Consider the following 26,207-nt stretch of genomic DNA (forward strand, 5'->3'; position numbering starts at 1 on the left):
ATCTCCATGTGAGCCTGGAATTTATGCACTTGTTTAATTTCAAAATAAATAAAAACTTATGCACATATAGGCCAGGCCTACTGAGATCTTTAGGAGAAACATATTCAGGCTTTCAAAATAGAGGTACAGCCATTAGCAAAATAATCTCCATCTGCAAAAGAGTCTTTCCTTCCCTTTATAGTATTTGCAATAATTTATTCTGCATGTAGCAGAATATTTTCACAGCAATCTTAATCTTTGTAATACATTGGAAAAGTTCTTTGTGCTTCTTGTGTGTTTTTAACAAATGAATGTTTGCTGTGGCTTTGGCAAAAATTCTACATGTATTGATTACACAAGGAGAAAGCTAAACCTTTGATTTTATATTCTTTCTAAAAATGTTGATAATACTTGCACACATGTACAATTTTTTTGGAACATCCTTAAACATTCCTAAACAATAACAAAGAACCAGGGTCTTCATTTTTCCCTTCTTTTTTTGTTACCCTTTGCATTCTCATCTTCTGCTTCCCACTGGTTTCCCTATCTGCCCTTCTGCTTTGGTAAGAAATCCTGCTGCATATCTGGGAGAGTAGTAAGGAAAAGAAAGTCTTGTAGTGACAGAGCTGCTCTGCAGGCTGACAGCTCGAGACATGGCTTCTAAATAATTCAGTCTGGGACCAGACATGGCAATTCTGTCTGTGCAGAAATGCCTCAGAGTCGAGGTCAAACACTTCATGTGGTCAAGAACAAGCAATTAATAAGTGGAATTTCCACACTTTGAAATGGGCTTATTGTTTGCTTTCAACTATATGGGTAGGAAATATTAGTATGTGTGGAACTCAAGTCTCCATCCTTAAAAAAAACCCCAACAAAACACTTAGTTGCAACTTTAGATTACTTGTGAGTTATTTCATTCCCTTCTGCATTTGAGTTGATGGTGCCTGGTCAGTATAGTGTTAAGTTGAAGGCTAGAGGTGTTACCATCACAAACAGGGATGGTTCTGTAATTCACCAACAGCAAGGCAACAAAAAAGGCAGGTTATGCAAAGACAGCAGTGAAATGCATGTGATCAAATATTTAATATTTAATATTTACACTTCACTTACACATATAATTCACTTTTTTCCTGAGTATACAAGCACACACATTTCCATTTTCACCCATACACTTTAGGCAGACTAAATTGTATAAATGCAATGGATTATCTGAAGGCTAAGTATGTCCTCTAGGTGCGTGCACACATCTCTGCGACAAGTTTCACACAAAGGAACTTACTCTCAGACCCTGGAGAAGAGGATTTCTTAGCACACTTCACTGTCCCTTTTGCACTGTTACAAAACAAATGCTGATGACAGCAACAGGAATAATACTTCCAAAAAAAAGGGACAGTTAATTAAAGTCTATAGAATGCAAATTCACATTTATGAATACATACTATTCAACATGAAAGTTCTTTTCAGCTAGATAAAGGGTTTTTTGGGGGGTTGTCTTTTTAAATTATTTTTTTCAAACAAACTAAATGTCTTAGGTCTGGAAGCAATCAAACTGGTTGTGACTGTGAAGTATAACTCTGAAAATGCTTGCAACATAACTCTGGCCTATTGCAATGTTATTATTATAGTTCTGGTTTCTGCTGGAGCCATGACCATGAAGCTGCACAGGAGTCATTGAAGAGTGTTCACAAAAATACCCCTTCTCCCACCACCCCTCAAGCAGCATGGATTAAATAACTGCCACTCAGCTGCTGTCTTTTAAATAAAAATATTCTCTTCATTGTACATGTAGCAGTGGCAGGTTGAAGTACATTTTGCCTTTGTTCTGTTTTTCACTCCCCCAGTCAAGGATCACCAGGCAGGACCACAGTGAGAAAGGGTTTGGCACGTTTTACAAATTTTGCTTGTTTTCTTTTAGTTCAGGAGAAAACACGCCCAGAGGAACTTCTTTTCTCTTGTTTAACATGGATGAGAAACATCAGAAAACAGTAATTATTCAGATCATACAGAAAAGATGTGAAATCGTGGCACTGTTTCAAGTGAAAATTCAGGTGTTTTCAGGGACATGCCCTATGCCTATGGTAAGTATGAACACTCAGTACTGTTGGTTTATGCTGCTACCCTAAATATTTTTTTTGGAAAAATTATCCACAAATAGTTTTATTCTCAAAAACATGGGTTTTTTCCTACAGAATTGGATGTACTGGAGAAAAGCTTAGCCCAGAGTGTTAAGTGGGTCAGAGGAAGACAAAAAATAGAAACAGATTGGTTTGGTAGAGGATGTGGGAATGGTTATGTGATAAAAAAAACCTCTGGATTCAATCTTTGGTAGTTTCTACACCAAAGATTTCTTGTGAGGCAGACTGAAAACACACTATTATGTATTTGTGTCATCCTCTGCTCTTTTCCCTTCCACTTGCCAATGGCAACTGTCAGGAACAAAATATTCATCTTGATGGACTTATAGTCCACCTCAATATGGATGTTTTCATGTTTGTAGGTACCTTGAAAACTTCAGGTTGGGAGGCAGCTAACCCTGAGATTCTGAGAGTACTCAGGATAACCTACCTGCTCTGTGAACTCACTCAGCTATTTTTTGAGAAATGTAGTTCTTAAGCCTACAACATTATTTTAAAATTGTAGTGTAGTTATCTACAGGTACTTTTGCATTAAATTTCATATTTAATTGTATGCATTTTCCTGCTAATCCTTAATTTTGATACTTTTGGAGCTGGAGTTCATTAACACCTTGAAAATAATGACTAATCAATATCTTAATCCCATGATTTGATTCAACACCAATATGTGCCCTACAAATTGCTTTTTTCTGGAGTAAAACACAATACTTCATGAAAAGAATGTGCATAAAATGTATATAGTAGATAAAAATCTTGCAGCACTATTCAAACAAGGAGAACTGTTCTGGTCATCTGTGACAGCCTCTAAATTAGTCATCAGAAAGAAAAATATCTATCAATAGTAATTTAACATTTTCCAGTAGTGTGTAACAAATCTCAGATGTCCAGGTATTACCTTTCATTATCATGGATGTTATACAGTGCTTTCATTGTTTATCGAACTGGCTGATGGTTTCCAGTGTAGGTGGGTGACTCAAACTGCATCCACAGCACCTCCCCAGCCAGAGGTGTCTGCATGCTTAGCCATTCTCTCAGGAATGTGAAACAGTGAAAGCTGAAGACAGACTGAAGACTTGGAAGCAATTTACAAAGCTTAAGTCAATTCCTCTACTTATATGGCAAAGCTGAGAAAGAAGCTTTTTTATGCATATTTTCTCCCATTATACCTCCTCTCCTCCCACACCAAGGAATACTCGCGCTTATGAGGACACTAGGATGAGAGTGGTTGAGGCAAATGTTCCTATATATGGAAGAGTCTGAGTTAAAGATAGCTCTGGATGACAGATCATGTTAAATTCTCATCATGCCCATGCTCCTCACAGTTACTGTAGTAAAGATTAAATGATGAAGGAAAAACCCACCACTTAATTCCAGAAGCTTCTCAACAGGAAAAAATACTTGAAAAACTGAGAAAGAGTCCTAAATTCCTATTTATTTCCTCTTGTGATACCATTCATAATGTTAGTCTACATGTTTCAGTGAACCTGACACCTGAGCAAGCATTTATGTTTCCAGTTAACAGCAATGTAAAGGTGCCAGATAATATTTGTCAAAAAATGGTGCTGGTTTTCATTTGAGAGGACAATCTCCATAGCCAAACGACTGTAAGATCAGTGTTGCACTGTAACCATAATTCAAACCACAAGCCTATAATACGTGGTTTCTGCTGCCAACATAAAATGTTTGCTGAATATTAAATAAAGTGTTCACAGACTTTATATACAAGTATTTTCCTTAAATGGATAAGGACACTGATAAGCAATGTGATTGCCATTTTTATTGTCAGTCCTGAGGTATGCATGTAAATGTTGATCTTTACAATCTGGTTCTACGCAGACAGGTTTTATCCATATATTTTGTAATTTTTAAATTAGAGGTGTTTGCTACAAAAAAATATTTCTATCACGTGCCTTTTTCTGGTTTCAGGTTAAAACTTTATCTCCTAAAAATGACATTTTATGAAATCTGTCTTTTTGTCTTGAATTCCTGTGCCACTTAAAGACATAATGAAGACTTCTCTTCCCAAAATATTTTTTAACAGGAAAACTTCTAATAACTAACTAGTAAGCCAAATAAAAGAGGACTGAGAAACCAGAAAATACGCAAGGTCTGCTCTCACTCCCTGTGAGAAAAATAGAAATTGGCACAGCTGAGGACCACACTGCTCTGGAGACAACAGCCTCCTCCTGCTTTCCACCCTGTGGGAAATGAAGTATGGCTGGTTGGTCCACATAGCTGCAAACCCATTATTTCTCCTCACCTCCCACCTATCGCCCAATCTGCCTCCAAGGCTCTGTAGGTGATCCCATGGAGGACAGATCCTTGGTGTACAGGCAGATAACATTTGGCACGGACTCCTCTGCCTGAGGATTTGACTCCTTGTCTGGGTTCAGCAGCAACAGGACCACTCTCTCCACCATACACTTCTTATCTGGCTGGTAAAGGCTTTCTTTGTAAAGATGCCTGCCCTGTGCTCTACTCACGACACTGGGTTCAGCAATACTGCAATTCTTTGCAATTCTGAAGGAATCCTGCTTTCATCCAGGTTCCTGTCTGAGCAGGAGGAGAGGTTCAAGCTCCATCAGGGCCTTCAGTGCAGCTCGAGACCACAAGAACAATGCCAAATGAGGGCTAAATCAGCACATGCAGCCCACACCCCAGCCCTCTCCTTTGCATCCAGCTCCTGTGGTGGTCTTTCCATAGAGGCCTGCAGTGGGGCTGTAAAAACACTGCATGGTAAATTCAGAATGAATATGTAAAGTATGTGTACATGGGCGTGCATTCAAGATGTACACTTCACAGCTGCATTTCAGAACTGGCAAAGCCAGAGTGGAAAAAATGAGAATAGTTTTCTATGAGACAGTTTCAATCTTGATAAAGAAACATCATTTGAAGAATGAAACAGCACTCAGGGACTCCTTTTGAAATTCCTGCCGCTTCTATCTAGAGTCTTGGTTTCAGCTGTTCCCTCCACCTCTCCATGGGTAAATTTAAGCATCCCATAAACACACATGGTGGGAACGAAGGGCAGGATTGAGGGGAAAAAATGGGACCAACTTCATCCGCATTCCAGAAAAATAGGGAACAAACCAAAAAACAAAGCAATTTACTGTGAAGCTTAGTGGCAGACTGGCAGAGACTGATAGTTACTTAAACATACTGTAAGCAGATTAATAATAATTATTTAATAGGAAGCTGAGTACATTGTACCTACTTTTGTTACAAGCTGTACAGATTGCTACAAGCTGTACAGATTTCTTAGCCTTTTTAGAGTGGATAAAGTAAAAAATTACTATGTGCTAGAAGCTTCTTTCTTTGCTGACAGGAACCAACTACACTTTTGCCCCCTCTTAAACAAACCAGTGTACTTTTCACTCCATAAATCTCATATTACTTCCTTCCTTTTCATTTATTTTGAACCAGAAGGAGGAGTTTCTAACAGAAGTGCTTTATGGCAGCAGGAGGAAAACAGCAAATCAGGATTGAAGGTGCATAAGGAAAGTAAATCAAAAGTAATAAAATCATGGAGATCTAGCAAGGTTTGTGGGGGGAAATGAAGTCAAAGTTGACTGAATCCAGAGCTGAAGAAACATTACACATGAGAAAACACCATTAAAAATAGGCTGCACTCTTAACAGATGAGATGGGAAATGAAGTAATAATTTATAGCAAAGATAGGAAAAAACCTGCCAGGTTTGCAAATTTCAAATGAGATGCAAGTTTGAATAACAAGTGATAATGAAATGCAAGCACACACAATCTTAAGGGTAGAACACCACGGAACAATTTAATTAAAAGGAAAACAATATGCTCTGCAACATAGGATCAGAAATAACATACTGCCTGATGTTTCTGCTCAGCTAACCAGATAGTTATCTATCTGATAGGGCAAGCAATACATTCTGGTGCTTGAAAAATTTTGCATAAAGGTTCAAATTTGACCTGAAAAAATATCAGTAATGACTTAAAACTTTCCAAGTAGGTATTTTCTAAAAATTCTTTCATCTGATTTTAAGTGATGCAAGTATGAAACAAATGGAAAATGTGTGTGGGCATAAGAACTTCAGCTATGCATGTATACTTTTTAAAAGTAGCTTTATTTTCAAAAGCAGAATATGACAAGCATTTACTGTGATAAATATGGCCATTTTTACCCCAGTCCCTAAGAATGGTCATAAACATATTCACACAGTTTGGCGAGCCTTCTAAAAAGAAAAAAAACCCTCACACCCTAGAAATATCATATATGATATTAAGCAATGCAACAAAAGAGTAGCTTATTTTATATTGAAGGATATTAACTACAGTATGGGGTATTGCAGAAGAAGAAGGTCTGCAGATTTGCAAATGAATTTCATGCATGATTTATAAATGCAAATGTGAGTAGTAGGTGATAATGAAATACAAGCAAGCAAATACACATGGTAGATCAGATACCCTGGGGAGGTGGGGGAAGTGTGCTGCACTAAATGTACTTTTTCAAATGTCAGAATTGGACCCAAATGGCATGAGAAAGCAGCATCTTGATAGAGTGGAATTACAGGAAAATTGCATGTGGGTAACACCAGATGAAGGTAAAGGCAGAGTGAGTGTCAGCAGTTGTGTAAGAAAATACCCTACTAAGGTGTGTTAAAAATAATGGCATTAATCTTAGTCTGAAAAAGGAAATACTGGTTACATTGATCACTAAATTTAGCCAAGATTACCAAACCTCAGGAAAGTCCACAAAAGAAGACAATGTATGTGGATGAATATTAACCTAAGTTAATGGATGTTCCTAATTTACTATGATTAGTAATATACAAATACAATACCCAAGAGATAGATAAGGACAGTAACTCCTCCTGGGGAGCCAGGGCAAAGCAAACACCAAGAGGAGCTTTTTCACTCAAAAATACCTTTGGACACATAGCCCAGGTGCCTGCAAATTTCCTTCCATGTAGCAATGACAGATTGAAGGAACAAATCCGTGCTTTCCTATATTTTGACTGCTTCTGTAGTTAATCAGCTGCTGTTTAAACTGAAGAACTGTGCATCAAGAAACCTTACAAGTGTCTTTTGAAGAATTATGTGGAATTCTTTTGAGGGAGGAACTGGGGTCAGGGTTAAAAATGCACTCACCATATACAACTTTGCCTGACAAGAGAGAAGTGGCATACTTTGATAAGGCTGTTGTCTTACAGAGATTAAAAACCCAGAGAGGGTAAAGTCAGACACAGCTCCATTAAAAAGAAAAAAAAAGAAAAAAAAGGAAAAAAAGAGAAAAAAAAAAGAAAAAAAACCTGTGAACTGTGTTACATGGGTCTGCTTATTTCATCTTGGCTCGGCATCACTGCAGTAGCTGTCTGCTGTTTTCCTACTGTTTTTTAAAGCTGCAATGATTTTTGTTGTTGGTATGCAGAGTTTGATGGCCTTCCAAATTTGTATTTACAATTTAAGACTTAGTCACACAGGGCTCTATTAAAATGCAGATTATTAAAACAGAACACTAATAAAATAAAAGATAAAGAGGTTAATTATCTAAAATTATCTGTAACTTGATGCCTCGTAAAGCCTATATGCAGATAAAATGAAAGCTTGGAATTGTTGGGCAACTTTGACAGCTGACTTTTTAGAACAGTTTTCCATCAATTAAAATCATAGATTTACCTGAAATTGAGCCACGTAAGGGCTGGGTATCTGGCTTACTTTCCTTTCATATATTCCATGATGTCTACCTGAAGCAGCTATACCAGCTCAGAGAATTTAGTATAATGTTTTAGGTGGCACATGTAAAGATATATTATAAACAACTAAACATGAAATGTAAGAACTCCTTAGCATGGATATATGAAATATTTAAGTATTTTTGTACTATGTAACGGACTGCCAGTAGTACCTGGGCACCCAAGATATCCCCAGGATGTTATGAGGGAGGCATTCAGAAAAGAGCTTTCAAAAGAGCTGCATCATGGACAAACATTTAAAGGGTTAATTACACAGCTGAGTGTCTACTCCATTTACTGATAAGCAGAAAATGTTGTAATTTTTTGGGTTTATGAATTGCTGGTGTCAGTGTGTATCTTTCACACAACAGTGTCTGTCTAGCTCTATCCCTTACATGCTGGGCAGAGACAATCCCTCTCTTGCCTGGAACCCCAGAGCCCTCTAAGCTGCTTGCTCTGTAACCCTGGCAGCTGGGGCTAACACAATTCTTCATTTTTGTTTTTGCAATTGGCCTCTCTAAATAAAAACTACAGAGCCTTGTTACCCAACAACTGAGTGTGAAATCATGACATTGCAATCCCCTACTCTAAGAGTCAATCAATATTTTTCATTACAGATTTGTACAGTAAGGTCAACAAGATGAAAAATGTGCATGGAGCAAAACAGACAAACCAGCAGAGAATTACAAAATCTCTTCCAAGCTGTAAGATTATTTTCTTTGTAATGATATAAAAAATATGCCCTTGATGAAGTTTTTAAATAAAAAATGAAGGAAACCTACATTAGATTGGACACAACAAAGTGATCTGTACAGCCTGCACTGACACATCTTGGTAGTACAATCTGTTTGACATTCAAAAGGTTTACTCTTCCTTTAAAAAAAAATACATCATTGTACATTAAGCAAGTGTAAATATAAGAGATGGGTATAAACTGCTAATTTTTCTGCATGATATTTTCATTGCATTAAGTAGTAGGAAGGAGGATTAGATAGAGGTACAGGGCTAAGCTGGTACATTTCAGCTTGAGAATCAGGGGCAGTCTGCTCCACAAAGTAGGTGCTACTCTGACCCAACAAGTTTTAGCTCAGTAGTATACACTGGACCACTCATTTTCCTGAACCACGCTGAAAAGCATGAAGATAGAACCAAAGATACCTGAAATTATTGGTAATGCAAAGGTGGTCACTACAGACTTTTACTAGGCAAACAGGTTTTACTTTATCTTCTACACTTTTGATGGCAGGATAACAATCCCTAACATGAAGCTTCATGATAAATCAGGATAATTTGGTAACAGAAATAAAGACCATACCTGCATTTTAAAAACCTTATTTTTACATAATCAAACATTTGCCTGAAATAATATTTTTCTCCTTTATTTGAAGAGAAACATCACTTTGTACCATCAAATACTCTTACTCCCAGGAATTATGGTTACAGTAAGCCAAATATGTGTTATGTGTTAGATGTGAATCTATTTCAGAGCAGCTACATTACAATGTGAATCGAACCTCATATGTCTGTACACTCTTGGTGAAAAATCATTGTCACTTAATAATACTAATATGAAACCATGGCCTTGATCTGAAGGACAGCCATCACAGAGGGATTTAGAGCGATTTTATAATCCTATTGACTATTTTACCCTAATCAATTTGGTTGCTGAAAGCCCCAAGACCAGTTTTTTTTCTGATAGGAACACCCTTGGAAAGGGTGACTTTATTTTAGGTCTATATTGTTAAACTATTCCTTCTACTGGAAGAGCATCCACTCACTTGTGCAAAGAAGGTCTCACTGCTGGGTAGGAATTTGCCTCTTCCTATGTAACTTCAGTTTTCAGTCTACCTTTCCTAAATCCCAAACAAAAACCTCTGTCCTCCACAACTGTCTTACAGAGTTCAAAAAGCCAAAACACTTTACAAAGACTGAAAAAAAAAGTCACTTTATAATTTACAGACGACCAAAGTTTAACTTAGTTGGTTAGAGCATGGTGTTAATAACACCAAGGTTTTGGGTTCAACCCCCGTACAGGACATTACTGAAAGAGTTGGGCTTGATGGTCCTTGTGGGTCCCTTCCAACTCAGGATATCCTGTGAAGTGTTTATAAATTTCAAATGGCTTTTGCAAACTCAACTGGTCTTTGTGGCTGCAGCAAACAGAAATAACTACGGATTCGAACCACAGCAGGACCAGCCAAGTCTTTCTTGATGTCTAACAATAAGTATAGAGAGTCTCTGGAACAGGCTACCCAGAGGAGGTGGTGGTATCACTATTATTGGATGTTTTTAAAAACAGGTTAGTCAAACATCTGTCAGAATGACACAGATAGAGCTGATTCTGCCTTGGGGAAGGCAGGATAGACTGGATGACCTCTCAAGGCTCTTCCTGCCCTATTTTTTATGATTCAGTGATTCAGCACATAGCTTTGAAACACCCTGGGGCTTGATTCTTTTCTCACCTCATGTTATTTTTAAACTGGTGCAACTTCACTGACTTCGATAGAGCTTTTCCTCCCTGTCCTGCAGTAAGTGTGAGGAGAATCAGAACTCACATTTCTTACACAAATGGAGACTGGGTCTACCCTCCCACTGTGCTGCACAGCCGATTTCCTGAGATAAAATTTTCTACCTCTTTAAAGCAGGCAATATCAGTGATTTAAGTCAACCTTTGTATTATTTTAGTAAAATCTGTGTCCCATTATGTGAAGCAAAGGTGAAAAAAATGTTGAGTAGAAACATTCTTTGCAATTTTCAGCAAATGTCAACTTTTTCTCCCAATGTATTTCTCTTTGCGTAGAGATAGAGCTTGGGACTGAGAAAAAGTCCACCTCACCTACAGAAGGAAGGCACAGCAAAGAGGAGGAAAGGAAACAGGAGAGCCAATACTAAGTAGTGCCTCATAACCAAGGACACAATACACGACAGTTGGCTGCAACATCTTGTAGACAGGGTATTCTAAAAATGTTACAGACTGGGCATGGGTTTAGCATGTGAGCTAGTAAGTGTGGAAGCTAATCACATTCCTATCCAGCAATCTCTATGGACAAAGAAATAGATAAAATATGTCAGAAGTCCCCGAAGCTACACAGCATCTAGAATACTACTTATTTGAAAATGTCAAAGCTATCCATATTCCACATGCAGTCAGCAGGTTTATGCAGAGCTTCAAATACCCAGAAAATCTGTAGTCTGTGCCACAGCCAGTGAAATACTATTACACTGCACCAGCTTCAAACAGAGGAATGACAGAAAATACAGTCCATACTGACTAATTTGTTCTTTGGCTATCATCATCCATAGAAGTTACCTATCAAGGGACATCACCTCTCTTGTGGCATTCACATATATATATATATATATATATATATATATATAAAATATTTCAAAAGTATTTTCTGCTCATTTGATTTTGTTTTTAATGGATAATAAATTGTCTGCTTATTTTTTTGTGTGTATGAATGAATGACATTCAACACCAAGCAGAAAACTACGCTTTTCATATATTTAATCTAATTCGAACTCATAATAAAAAACAGAGAAATGGTTCTTGCAAATTTACTGTCTTCATAAAAGATTGACTATAAATATAAATATAAATATAAATATAAATATAAATATAAATACACTTGCAGGTGGATTTTCACTTTCAGAAAATTCATAGAAATCATAGAAATGAAGATTTTAAAAACTGAGAGACTTCACCTGAAACATGCTGCTCAGGACTACAGCACTTTTTGAGACCTTTGGGAGATCCTATCTTCTGATCAGTTCTAAAGTGGTCACTCCTTTTCTACACTCTCACATCCCACGAACAACTTACGCAAAACTTCATGAAAAAGATGGTGAAGATGCGAATGGAAAAATTCTCATAGGCTGCTAATTCCAGTGGTAATTGAACCTGGCATATTTCCTCTGTTCTGGTCTAACTGGGATTTGAATATTTGTTTCCCTCAAGTAAAGGTTGTGAAATCCCCTGAAACACAAAACTATGATGAAAAGGTCCCTAGTGTGTGCAAAAGAGATTTCATCTACTTGTGCAGTGCTTTGAGATTTGATTCTTCACTTAAGAGTACCAGATTTCCTTGGGATGATGAAACACTGTATAAAACCCCAAGGAACATGGAAAGGTTTGACTCCCACTTCTGGATTCCTTTCATTAAGAAAATGGTATCTGCAGATTTGGTGGGAGATGGCAGGGGGTGTAAGTTTTTGGCCTGAGGAGCAGTTAAAAATTAGTGACAGGTTTCAAATATATTCAAAAACATAGTTTATCTATACTCAGAGAAACAATCTTTTGAAGCCCTTTAATGCCAAATCACTCAGACAAACCTGTACAAAGTTTCATGTGACAGCAAAATATACAGCCTTGTCTTTTAAGAAGTCCTCTGTCAAGCAGCCTCCACGGTACATCAGAACATGACTTCTCTGCTTCTGAATTTGAAAGCCTGTTTTGCCCTGTTCCTTTGAAAAGGCCTACTCTGCATCCAAGTTTATCATAAGGTCATCTTCCTTTCTGTGCTTTTTTCTGTCATTATATTTGCTTATCTGTATTAGATTCTGACTCTTTGAGATGGGTGATGGCAATCAGAGATAGCTGCATGGTGTCACGTTAGTTACCACATGCCAGCTCATTTCGAACTTCCCAGCTCTTCCAGAAACGAATACTATTCACTTGAACAGGACCTTTCTTTAACTTGTTTGTTTGGTTGGTTTAGTTTGGTGGGTTTTTTATTTTGTTTTCTTTTCTAGCAGTGAACCGTGCACAATGGGCAAGGCTACTGCTCAGCCTGAGTACTAAGTATTCTGGGTACTTTCTGGGGGAAAACCCCCCAAAGTTCCCTGAAGCATCCTGAGTTTGAAATCTTTTTAGTATTATCTTACTGGTCAGCTGCCCAAATCTCTTCATAGGTAAAGACTGAAATATTTGCAATAATAAAGACTTGATAGAGAAATAAAGAGGCAACGAAATGGATATCCTTCTAACTGTGAACCTTCATGACTTAATCAGAGGCATGCTTGTGTATTCTGTTTTTACTCAAGCTTTGTGCACCTCATCCCTGTGGTGCTGGCATATGGTTCTTTAACGTGTCTAAAATGGCATCACTTGCTGTTTACTCATGCAGAGGCTCAAGTCCAATATAGTTAAAACAATGAATACAGCCTCATTAACACAGGAGTTAAAACAGGGCTACCTTGTCTTCTACAGATACAAGGACACTTCTGACAGCATTCTCAAAAAAATGGACAAAAATATTCGCATCTGCCACCTCTCCTGCTCATCAGAAGCAGCTCTTCTTTGCATCAGCGTAGAGGCTTGGACCTTGACTCCCTTCGTTGAAGGAGAGAGATGAGGAAGTGAGCAGTCTTTACACTGGGAACCTAGAAGCAATATTTTCTAGCCCTAAAAATTTGGTTATATTTTTGTAAGACTTCTCACGTAATTAGAGTTAAGAAAGTTCAATAAATCAAATTTACTTCTGTCTCAGTTTTTAGTTCTCAATAATAATATGAATTCCATTAATAATATGCATTCATGGGGTTGTCTGAAACTGTGCATTAACAATCCTCCTAAAGCAATATGCTTTTTATCTATATGCTGTTTTCCTATCTATCTGCATAAGGCCCCCAGAATTTCTTTTAAGATATTGCAATTCAATAATTAATCAAGACTCCCTTCTACAAATTAATATGACTGGAGCATTTAAGTATCATTGAACAGGCAGGAATGAATCCTGAATGGAAAAGCCAGCCAGTTACCTCAATAAAAACAGATTGTGTGCAGAGGGGGGTAGCAGTCTGCAAAGCTGAACACATGGCCTGAGATCTCTGCATGAAGGAGCATTATTTAATATACTATTGCATGGCACTTAACATGACTGAACTTAGCCCTGCTCTGAGCCAGGGGAGCCTAAGACAAATGTAAAATAATGACATTTCTCTTCCATAATACACAGGACACATTCCTAAACAAAGACCAAAATTTCTAGAGCCAAGGATATAGTAGATTTTTAAACACTGCAGTGTCAAGACCTTATTGTGCACTTCAGGCTAGTGACCAGCCACTTTCTGCAGATAATGAAGAACTTCCTGAGAAGAAGGAAAAACAAAGTCAACAGCAAATACACAGACTGATCATCATGACATAGCAACTATAAAGAAAAGAAAACATGAGATTGTATTGGATCAAGTAGTAGTTGATGGCAAAGATGAAAACACATTACTATGTAAATGTTGTGGCTAGAGGTGAGTTAATAATGGTCTGGCAGGTGTAAGTCATTAGGATTTCTTTGTGGTAGCCGTGTAAATTATACATGGGCCTGCTTTGAGGGAAATCACCTTTTTGCTCTCCTGTAGCTTTTATGCCAAATTAAAAAAATTAAGGAAGCAAGCAGAATTATTCTTGTTTATGTAGCAATTTTGATAAACAGGAAGAAGTCTCATAATTAGATTTAAAAAAATTAATCACATTATGTCAAAATGAATCAATGCAGTCAAGAGTTATGATAGTCCAGTCTGTCCTCTTGCTCCTCAGAAGGCACGCTTTACCTAAGGACTACTGGGGGAAGCCTGGGAAGCTCCATAATAAACACATTAACACGCATTTTGTGAATGCCTGGTGTTATCCAAGTGCTTAAGAATCTCACTAAGTTAAGACATCTGTAGGGATGTTATGCAAAGCTGTCAAAGTGAAGTACAGCCCATATTCAAAAATGCTAATGGGTATTAACCTACATATATTACTAAATAATTAACATGCAACAATCTCTTCACATTTAAAAAAGATACTTTCAAATCTTTCAATCCACTCAGATTAGATTCTGATCTCTTGAGCAAGCAGATTTTTCAGCAACCCCAGATAGAAATCCTTTCTAATTTCCAGGACATCAGGTTTTTCCTATCTGATTCAAGATTATTATCACAATTTAAAAATAAATTATCCAGCAAAATTATTTTAATGTAACCAAGTGTTGGAAGATGATTTTTTTCAGTTAAGAATTCAGGAAAATCTGATTGACAGAAGTATGTGTGACAAGGCTACAAATCCAGCTTTAAAGCTCCTATGATTGAGTGAAAATTGTGATGACCCAGTAGAATCTAACTCTGTTGTTTCAAATCTGATAAAAACCCCTAAGCTGATGGGTTAACCTTGAACCAGCAGGCTTTATGGTGGTTCCCAGTAACCAGCATGGAGCTACTGTCCTCTCCTCAAATGAGATCAGGTATCCATTCTCAATCCAGACCAAATTTGTGCTGCTGGAAAAGCACAGACCCCATATCAATGACTGTGGAAGCATAGCATAATTGTAGTAAATGCTGGAAAATCTCTTCATGCAGTAAACAAACCTTTAAGAGTGTTATTAATGAAAATACATGAAAGCCCTTGCAATAATTCAGAAATTTATTTCCTGGAATAACAGATTTCCAGTCCTTTAAAAGACAAAATGTAGCACAAAGGAACTCAGATAAATTAACAGTTATTCCATATCTATTTTCTTCATGCCAAATAAAAATAAATTTCACAAAATAGGTAAGGTCTATTTGAACAAAAAACCCCAAACAACTAAAGGGGATTTCTGGTCTCAGAGATACCTAATTTAATATATTTAGGAGGGAATTTCTGTCAGCAGGGAAGTGGAATACAACTTTCACCATCAGAACAGGACTGACCACATGCACACACTTGAGGCACGGCTAACACAGAGCATTCCCCCTCTTCCAGACCAGGTATATTCCCATACCTCAAGAAACAGAACAGACCAAATCTTGACTTCAGTAAAGTCTAAATAAATGGCTGCACCTACAGAATCTTAACAGCATCAGCTGGGACTCAGGCTATTCCTTCATAACAAAGAACATAAGAAACACATTTCTGACGACAGCTTTCCAGCAGACAACCCTTTTGTCCAGTGACTCCAAATAGCTCTGGATTCACATGACGTGCACCCAGCACAATACTGTCACTCAAAAAGGAGAAAGAACTACCAGTTAAGTCCAACTCCATGGTTCAAGAAACTCCCTCCTCAACTTATTTTCTCCTTTGGTGCACTCATAGTCTTAAATTTTTTATTACCCAGTAAAATTCACTCTAAAAGAAACAACTCTTAGAATAACAAAATAAAAAGGAAACACATTTCCCTCCCTTAAATCAAAACCGCTGTGCCAGCCTGGAATTCCCTAATGACAACGTGAGCCCAAGACAGAACAATGGCATAGTTGCTTGATAAATCATAGAAAGTGAAATTAATGTTTTATAGATGCGAATGGAAAAGTCTTTCAGGAAACCAAGGTTCTGCCAGGATGTCATTCCAAAACACAACAGAATGAGACACCAGAATACAAATAAAACTGTGCAACATTTCCTATGACCCTTTTGGTGGTCCATCTAAGTCACACGGAGAACTGTATGAAAAGAGAGTGGAACACATTTTTTTAAAATGAACACTGATCCATTTCCCACCTGCTGTGTTATTTCTTAAAGAATGCAACAGGAGAGTTGAAGCTCCGATCTACAACTTTCCAAGTGGAAAGGCAAGTCCATGGCAACACAAATGATACCATTCTGCATGTGTGTGTACCTACTCACAAATGTTTCTCATTCCCCTTCAGCTATACCCCATTGCTCTTGCTCAAAATTCCACAACTCTCAAGGATTTGTTTTTTGCATTGTATCACCAGTGCCGAAGTTTGCACTTCATACACAAATAAGCAGCTCAAGTAACTTTACAATCTTATGTATTCTAACATTATGAGCTGTCACTGTTTCTTTCAACAATTTTTGCTCAGTGATCAATTAGCCACTGTATAAGCATGGGGAGTCACCATATCCACCCTCCTGTTACTGTCATAAAAAGAAATGACCATTCCTTTATTAATATTTAGCGTTTGATAAAGACAGCTTTTGCTATGTGCTCAAATTTTACTTTGTGTATTACTCTAAAAGACCAGAGTATAGATTTGTCTGGAAACTACTTTTTGCCTTCCAATTATTAAAACCAGTATTTTATTTTAAATTTTATTTTCATTAGCTCACTCCCTGTTGACAATAATGCCCTGCTTAAAGCACATTAAAATAGTGAATCACAAAATGGATGCTCTAATTTACTAAATAAAGTGGAAAAAGTAAAAGACAATGTAATAAAAAGATAAAGCCTTCATAGAGAATTGCAGCAATTATATCTCCACAGCTACAATATAACCCAAAACTTTGCAAACGCTTTGATTATTGAACCATGGCTGAAGTGAATAATTTGGCTTTCACTAAGAAAACAAGCACATTCATTCTCACTACAATGGAGAGAGGCAGTTTTAATTAAACCTTATCAAAAGATGAATAAAGAATAAACTCAATACCCATTCTACAGGATTCTATTTTCATCTGTTTAGTTTAAGCTTGCCATGTTCATGCAATAATTAACCACTGTCCAAGGAATGCTGGAGTTGTGTTAATGTTGGTAAAGATTTAATTAGTTCAATTATCTGGAGACTATTGAAGGCTCAGCATAGTACCAATTTCTTCAGGCTTTATACATACCTCAGATCAAAATATATTAAACTGAAATACAAGTGAACAAAGAAAATTTACTATTTCACTTCAGCTACTGAATGAATGTGTGCTTAATAATTTTATTGCCCTCGTTTTAAAATGAGGTTTCAGAAATAGAATATGTAAGCTGTGACTTACCCAGTCTTCCAGATTAGCTGGTGGGTTTTTTTTTTCCTAAGTCATCTTATATTTTAAACAAAATTAAGTTTACTTTAGAAAAGAAAACCCAATACTTCTTTAAGCAGGAAAAAGTATAGTTCCTTTTACATTTTTTCTCCCCACTGCCTACATATTTTACGTCTTTCAAGGAAAGTGAGGCATTTAAAAAGCATTGAAAGCAGTGACACAGACAACTGTTTCAATCTGTCAGACAGCATGGACAGACAGTAGGGATCATTTTAGAAAATAGAGCGGCCCCCCAGCGGCCTGACCTTCCTGGTGGGAAAGCGAACACAGTGCGGTGCTTGACAAGCTCACCAACAAAGGAGTATATTTAGTGCCCCCAAATTCTGACACGCTTCTCACAGGAAAAAACGCAAACTGGGATGAGGCGTCGCTGACTACGGCTAACAAAGGGTGAGTTCTAATTGGAGATTGCACCATTACTGTGAAACAAAAAGGAAGAGATGAAAAGTGAAAACACCACTTCACTACATGCAGACTGTAAGCGTTGGAGTGAGCCCAGTTCCTATTTTTTAAAACTGTTCAACTCCATATTAGATGCTATTCAACTTGCAAACCCTCTGGATCTGTATGTGCAGCTCCTGCTGCCTTTGGTGGGAACAGAGCCCAGGAATGGGAGCATTAGAAGATTTCCCTCTTTGTGTTACTAAAATATTATCATTAGCTATTCTTTAGAAGGGATGTTTGAATAAACCATGTTCATTTTCCTGTAAGGTTTAAATGACATGTTTATTACTACCATGGTCCGTCCTTTGTTTTCCCAACAGTGTGTTTTGGAGTATGAGTTCTTTATAACCAGTGAAGGCTGCACAAAGATGGCCAGCACATGAGAAGGTCACAGGAGTTTATCTCCTTGAGGAGCTAAACACTGTAGGAGGATGTTATCTTTTTCTTATGAAGCAATAAAAACTTATGAGTTAATACAAAAGTAACTGTTTTGAAATTGCATTCTACATTATAGCCAGGCAGGATTCAAGCTGCTGGTCTCTTTAGGCAGTCATAAACTCCTTTACAGATTGCACTGCTATGCTTCCAATCAGTAAATACCATTTGGTAAATAACCCTTGTGAAACACTGTACCTTATTTTCTACTACTCACTTCAGCTTGAAAAAGGTAAACACTTCAAGGAATAAATTAAACTAATAAGAGAAAATGTGAACTGCACACTGGGTGCCAATTGATGCCTCAATTCAGCTCCCATTTTTACCAAAATTTTATCTCCCCTTCCAGTTTTCTCTAGGGTGGAAGAAAAAAGGGAGATGCTGAAATTCATTCAGGCTTTTCTTGAGTCCAGATGGCAGATAATCCTCAGCAAGCAACAGGATATAGCATATTTTCCATCAACCACCTCCCCTTTCTGACGACTGATTTTTAAGTTGCACCAACAATTTGAGGACTGGAGGTGCCCCATGGCCTACTGATTGAAGACTTGCTTCTGCCTGTGTTTCTGTGAGAATTTATGACAACCGTGTGGGAGAAAATAAGGCTAATAGATGATTAAGTATTTAATGATTCACATCTATCATTCGCTGAAAAAAACCTCAGCTGAAACATCATTGTCTGAGTGAGCTTAAAGAAGCATTTCAGGTTAAAAATACCACCCCAAACAAGTCAGAGCATGTATAACTGAGAGTCAAATTTCATCATATGTGGACTCATTTAATAATATTAACAGGATTGTAATTTTTCCCCTTAATTATAACTATTAAGCAACTGTAGAGTAACCACAAATATATCCATACAGGTATATCCAATGTCATATTCTCTGGTATCTTAGAAATTGCTTCATCTTCTTTCCCAGAATTTCACCAAACCTTAAAGACAGTACTCATTTTTACTGGAGAAAATTCAAGCTCTATTCAGGCCAGGATGTTGCTCGCCCTAACATAAAGCATTACTGAGAAACATATGTTGCTTTACAATGACTATTAGTTACAAAGCTTATGAGAAAATGAGCTAAGTATGTACAGACACATTGCTAGAACAAACTATACATTTATATTTATATTTATATTTTATATTTTATATTTATATGATATATATATGTGTGTATATGTGTACACACACACACACACTATTTCCATGAGTATTACTATCTGAATAACTAACTCAGTACTAGCTAAAATCATTAAGGCTATGGCAATCACATGCAAAAAAATTGCAGCAACAAAAAGCAAAAGCCATCTATTTCAGGTGCTATGCTGCTAGACGACCTATTTGGTGCCTAAATATTAATCATACGCCTGAGATGGTGTCCTTTGTCCCATGTGAAAACCTTGGAAGCTGGCAGTATACACTGTAAGTGGATAGTCTTCTAAGGAGGAGTAATTTGCCTGCCACCACCTTTAAATAGTTTTGCCTTTTTTTGAAACACAATTCAGTTATTTTATCTGGAAAAGCTCTAAGGCATGGGCTGGGTCTGCTACAGATTAAGTACAAAAGAGGTTTGAGGCTTCTGGCTCATCTCTCAGGTGAGAAAAAAAAACCCCAGAAAGTACAGAAAAGATCTTAGTAGAAATACAACACTTTACCCCAACTAAATTTCAAAACACTTGTTTTTAGTTGGTGTGAAACTGTCTACTTGTTTAAAAAAGAACTGTGCTGGAGGAGGCAGCAAGATTTTGTCTGCCTCAAACCTGAAGAGTATCTGATTTTTGTGCTCTCTGCATTTTGAGAACATAATTCTCCCCTTTTTCTCCTAGTCTGAAAACTTTTTGTGATATATGAGTTTGGGCAAGAAGTATTGGGGAACTTTGTCTACACCAAAAACGGAACTTTAGGGTATTTTGTGAAGATAATGAAAAGAACTTGTTCAGGTCTGCAGTGTAAGTAATTTTTACCACACAAATTCCTCGCTTTTGTGTTAGCAAAGAGGAATACTTTGAGTTTTTCAGTTTAGGAGATCTTCAAACAGACAACAGTGTGTAAACAATCCCAAAGTACATAACTTTACTAGAACAACCTCCAGTCTGTGTGCAAGGGCTTCAGAAAGGCCCCTTCATCAGATTTCCTTCTGCTCTTCACACTGAACAAAGCTTTGGCTGACAATACCAAAATCTCCTCCTTTATTTGGATTAAACCCCCTTTGCAGGAGAAGTATGCAAATGCTATACGTGTTTCTCTTGCTGAGGCTACTCTAACCCAGCTATCTTTTCACTGTCTATTTTCCCCCAGCAGACCATCCTATCGGCTGACAAGGGGGACCAGCCTTTTAATTCAATCTTTCACAACACTGACAGTTGGATGCTGGGGCCTGCCATGAACTCTAAAAGGAGCTCATTTAGTCATAATTAACTATTCCCTGCATATTTCCTAAGGTATGGTAATTGTGCTAAAAGCCAACAAGTGAAGCATTCATTCTGGTTTTCTTTTAAACTTTTATTTTTCCACAGCAGTCTCTTTCTCCCCTCCTTCCCCCCAACCCCCCGCCTTTTTTTTTTATTTAATCTTTTCTTTCTTTCTTTTCTTCTTCCTTGGAAACATTTAGAGTAAAGAAAAGGAATGACAGTGGAGATAGGGAGCTGCAGAAAACTGTGATGTGGGCAGTTCAAAAGGCAAAGTCTGCCATACGATACAGGACCCCATGGCAGCACTGAGCTATTCAGCTGGGTAAAACATAAAGAGAAATGAAATGAGTAGAATAGAGCTATGTCATTAATGCAGAATGATGGACATCCTATCTGGGTAACAGGGAGTCATGAATATACATTTCTAATTCCTTAGATATGGTGATAAGTGATCTCTGTTTCCATTAGCACCAGAATATGTGTATTTGAACAACCTAAAATCTTCAAGTTACGCAGATGTAAAGCACTTTACACACTATTCCTCCCTCCTCCCCACAACACAAACATATACCATGTCCCACTGCATGCAGTGGGATTCTCACAGGGATAAGGTATGATGGAGCCAGCTCACGTTTATCATTGTTGAGATGGGAAGCTTTGGGAATCTGACATGGATTATTTACCTTAAAAGGCAACATATGATCTCAAGTCTTCCCTTATCTGCTTTCTGGTTTAGTTTAAAGGAAGGAAGGGTTGACAGCACTCTCTGTTTACTTATAGGCTTTGCACCTGTTGAAATTGTCCTGCCTTTCAGAAAGTTTGGGACCTACTAGACACCTTTCCATCATAAATGTACATAGTGCATATACAAAAGCAAGAGAAAACAAAGCTAAATGTCTTCGCATTCCAACCTCCTTTCCATTTGGATGTGCACCAGGAGCAAAGAAATCACTGGCCTTTGCCAAGAATGCATGACAGGGCCATGTGTGTGCATGTGTGTGCTGGGGGCAGTGTGTTAACACTGCAAATTTAGCAACTGTGCCAAAAGGGCCAGACACAGCACTTCCTTATTCTTATGCAGCATTTTTCCAGAGACAAAAAATGTGATACGGCCTTCCATGAACAAGGTGAGTAGGATTTGTGAACTACAGAATTTATATTCCATGTTTCAGGCATAATGTAACAAAGTCAATAAACAAAGAAAGAGATAAGGAAGAGAGAGGGCAAAACTTCAGACAAGGTCATGTAACAACTCATTTTGCTTATGTTCACATATTAAAGATCCTGTTTTCACTTTTTAGTAGCGTTCCTCTATAAATATACTACATTTGCTTTAAACTTGTAAAATATTTAAGAATTAAAAAACTGCATTTTTTTTCATTCAAACACTAGAGTACAAACACTGTTCTGAAAAAAGAATCTTAATGTTGAAGAGTAAGGTGGGTAAAATGTTTCTAAAATCCTTTTTGCCTCCCTTTATTTCTAGACTATATGGAATTTGTGGACCAATATGGTTTTTAATGGCAGGCAAAACCACACTAAGACCCAAGCTGACAGGCTGTTGCTGAAACTCTTAATGATCTGTTTTATCATCATGATCTGGGATTTTGTTTTCTTAGGGGAGGAGGTTCGGGGGTGGGGGATGTTTGTTTAACTTCTGTTCGTTATTGTGATCACAACACACAGTGGATTAACAACAGAAATTTAAAACAGAGCATCTCTCAATAGACATGAGCTGAAAACGGTGATGTTTGTTACCAAGAAACTGTGCTTGTTTCCATGCAAATAAAATAGCTGAGAAACACCACATAGATAAGAAGCTTTGCAGATCTCACCTGGCAGAGCTCCTGCTTTTTTGCCCACAGTTTTCTAGCTGCTCTCAAGCAGTGTTGCTTCCTCCAGGCCAGATCCTGAAGCCCTTTTTTCTACCTCTAATGGTCCTGTAAGGACCCATGTGTTCAGACTGCATTGTGTTTACTTCCTTCCACAGGAACTCATGGAAAGAGAATTAGGTTTCTAAATCACTCTGCTCCATTGAGGCACATTTCAAACATTTTTCTAAATCCCCAGGTGTGCTACAGTTTCTCTGCCCGGCATTTAGGAATCTGGATGAAGAAGGGAAGACTGTCCTGCCATCTGGTGACATGAGCAGTGCTCTGACTCACTGGCAATTCTCCTACTTTTGGTACCACACAAGCTGGTACAGTAGTTTCCCAGCAAATTGTGAGGTTTGGAGATGATTTTGGGAGAGGACACCCTACACAAGAGAGCAAGTACAGGACTTGAAAATTCTGAAAATCTCAGCTTTTATGTTCTTTGAGGAAAACCAGCAAGGGTTAATGATCAAAAAGCAATGCTCCAGCTACTAAGGAAACCAAAATCAAGACTTATGCACAAAGTTCCTGCTCAAGGATTTTGACAGGGTCAGGTCAAGAAATCTTCAATATGCTCAATCTATCTAAATGTACCTCCTTAAAGGTTTAGTAATATATGTAAATAATTTGTGGGGTGTTTAATGTAGGGGGAAGACTTAGTAAAAACACCCAAAATGGTGTTGAGGCAAAGCCTTAGAAAAGAATTTTGAGAGAAATATCCTTTTACTGCAGCCCAAGTTAACAACACAGATGAAAAAGTTTAAAAAGTGAATGATATCAAAGCCAAGAACTACACACATACATTAAAAAAACGGTATGGCCCAATCCTAGGTTCAATTTACAGATTGTTTTATACTGCTCTATTTAATTTGAAATATAATACATAAAGCAAAAGTTGAAATGTTACTGATTGAACCACATTTCATCAACAGTTGCTCACATTACATAGAGTTATTTAGATGACCTCAGGGCTCCCTGGATTTTTCCAACACTCTACATATCCACCTTCTAAAAAGACAAAGGCAATTCATACAGAAAGTGTTTTTACACACAAGTAATGATAAAAGGAGCCACTGATGGAATATGGGCCATGTGTTAGAGCTTCTTCTCTCCTGAAAAGGAAGTCACAGAGATTGGTAATATCACAGAATAGACACTAGCAAGTTCCAATGATTTCTCAGAAATTTGGGGGAGAAAAGATATAAAAATCAGATGATGAATATGTGATTTTCCCACTCATTGCTTCTGCCTGATCTTCCCTAGAGAGTCAAGGAACAAACCAGTATTTATTTAGAATAGAGAAGTCAGGGTTTGAGTGAATGACAAACAACTGCAGGAATAGTAAGTTTTGAGGGGCAGTAAGGAATTTACTACTAATTCCTTCCTGGCTACTATTCTTCATTTGAATTATCAAGTTCCTAGGAGGTAAGAAAATACTTGTGTCAGTTTTGAAAAAACAGAAGTTAGTTAAAAAATGGGGAGTAACAGTTAAATTCTTTCTTCTGTTTCAGACTACACTTCTTTTTCTTGCCAGAAAATGTAGATATGTGGGAAATATTAGTTATTTAACTATTTTTTCCAATTCTGAGTGATAACTTCTTTGGTCATGAACCTAGGACATACAAAGGTCACTAATCCGTGTCACACACAGTCCTAGAAAAGAGCTTATCTGTACCTGCCAGATTTTCTAGCCAAAATATCCTTCTGCTTATGTCCAAGCAGCTGTTGCCAGATGCAGACAGACACTACAGCTACCACAGGTCCCTCAAATATACCTCAGAGCTAAAATCTAGCACGTCTTTCCAGTGCTGACTGATCCTTGTCTTTACTCCATGGAGCTAAGAGACCTGGAGATCTCCCGGTTTACTCTCTTTTCCCAGCAGAAGCCTAATTTTCAAACTCCATACAAATAATTTAAATGCATATCACTTCCCCTAACAAAGTACCAGAGCAGACATTAAGTAATGAATACTTTCTGAACTTTTCGAATTGATTTCCAGGTTTTACTTAAATACTTAATACATAAATACTAGTTGGGCATCTGCAGAGCTACCCAGGGTGGGAAAAATTCTACCACAGGATCTGCACAGAGGACATTTTATTCTGATATTTTTCTCTCTTTATTCAGCTTTGCAAAGGACTGAGCCTGTGTGTTCATTAGTGCAGACTACAGCAGCCAGTGTTCATGGTGCCTATCTGAAAGAACTTTACACTAAAAAGGTATCTGGAAGGTAAAGAATGCCCTTTTTTAGTAACTTTTCTTTTTTGCAAACTAGCAGACTGTTAATGCTGAGCTTTTTACATTAAATACAAAACAGAAAACACTCATCTGTAAGGCTCTGTACAAGTATTTTGATTAAGAAAGTCCTTTTAAAAATCTGACTGATTCGCATTTGGTGGAGAAAGGGAAAACCAACAGCCTGTGGTTACTCAATAAAGCAAATGCTAGCTACTCCATTACCAACTTAAAAACTTTGATGGATGGAAGAAAATGAAAGCTGAAAAAAATCATCAAGACTCTGAACAGTAAGGAAACATTCCTCAGCATCCAACCAAGAGACTGCTTAAGCATGAGCTTCAAACTTCTGAGAGAAGTACAAGTTTAACATATAAAAGACAAAATTCCTTAACAAGAAGAGATACAGTTTGCAAAATAGTTCTTCAGGAACCCTTTCAGCTTTTAAGTCTCATTTTCTCAGCCTGACATGGTATTGTTGTGTCTACATCAGTTTTGATAAGGGAGCCAGCTCTACTCCCATTGCAGTCTATGGAATTCTCCCATTGTCTTCAGGAGGAGCAGAGCTAGACACAAAGCTGCACAAAGATGCCATGAGTCTGGCAGGTACCATGATCCCACCTTATTTTCTTAACATTTCTGAAAAAACCTGTGTGTGGGGGGAAAATCTATGCAGTCATTTCTACTGATATGCAATATGCCTTTCATATGAAAATACAGACCAGTGAAGCAAATGAATGGTTAGCAATATTAATAGCCAGGGGCTTGTTAAACTGCCTAGGATGAAGAGTTTGCCTGCAATTTTACCACTACAGGGTATCTTGGAGAAGACTAAGCATTTTGTAATGTTGATATTTTATATATGCATTCTTTAAGTCCCTGACAGGCAGCAGACCCTGTAGTCTTCCTTTCAGATTAAATTTTATACAGTAAGCCTGAATGCTTTATTTATTTTTAAATCCATACTTTCTAAGGGTATGTAGTTTTTCTTGGAAATAAAATTATATCATGCAACTGAAATTGCATTCTGATTTTATGCAGTCAGACTAAGCATTAAAAATGAGCTCTTTTATAATTCAGCTTGCGACAGGAACGTCTTTTTACAACAGCAGCTTGCAGAAAACCCCCAACCCCACTTCATCCAGAAGACAAACCACTGCCCCATGTTAATAATGAATGCAACTCATATCTACTGCATTCTGTTAAATTGCTAAAATTGCCCAGATAAACCATTTGAGAGTATGTCAGGTTTAATTAATA

The 26,207-nt window shown here is 37.5% G+C and overlaps 1 protein-coding gene across 6 annotated transcripts in view; it reads right to left on the bottom strand.

The window, feature by feature from the left end:
* Positions 1-26,207, bottom strand: part of CDK14 (cyclin dependent kinase 14) — a 319,708-nt gene that overhangs the window by 28,286 nt on the left and 265,215 nt on the right. Inside the window, exon 16 of one of the 6 annotated variants that reach the window (XM_048305937.1) lies at positions 12,112-13,909. The exons of the other annotated variants lie outside the window; for them this stretch is intronic. The gene's annotated coding sequence lies outside the window, so the exon portion shown is untranslated. Of the gene's footprint in view, positions 1-12,111; positions 13,910-26,207 lie in introns of those variants that run through there. 6 annotated transcript variants of the gene reach the window in all.

Source organism: Corvus hawaiiensis, chromosome 1 (genome assembly GCF_020740725.1).
Source record: "Corvus hawaiiensis isolate bCorHaw1 chromosome 1, bCorHaw1.pri.cur, whole genome shotgun sequence".
Classification (NCBI taxonomy): Eukaryota; Metazoa; Chordata; class Aves; order Passeriformes; family Corvidae; genus Corvus; species Corvus hawaiiensis.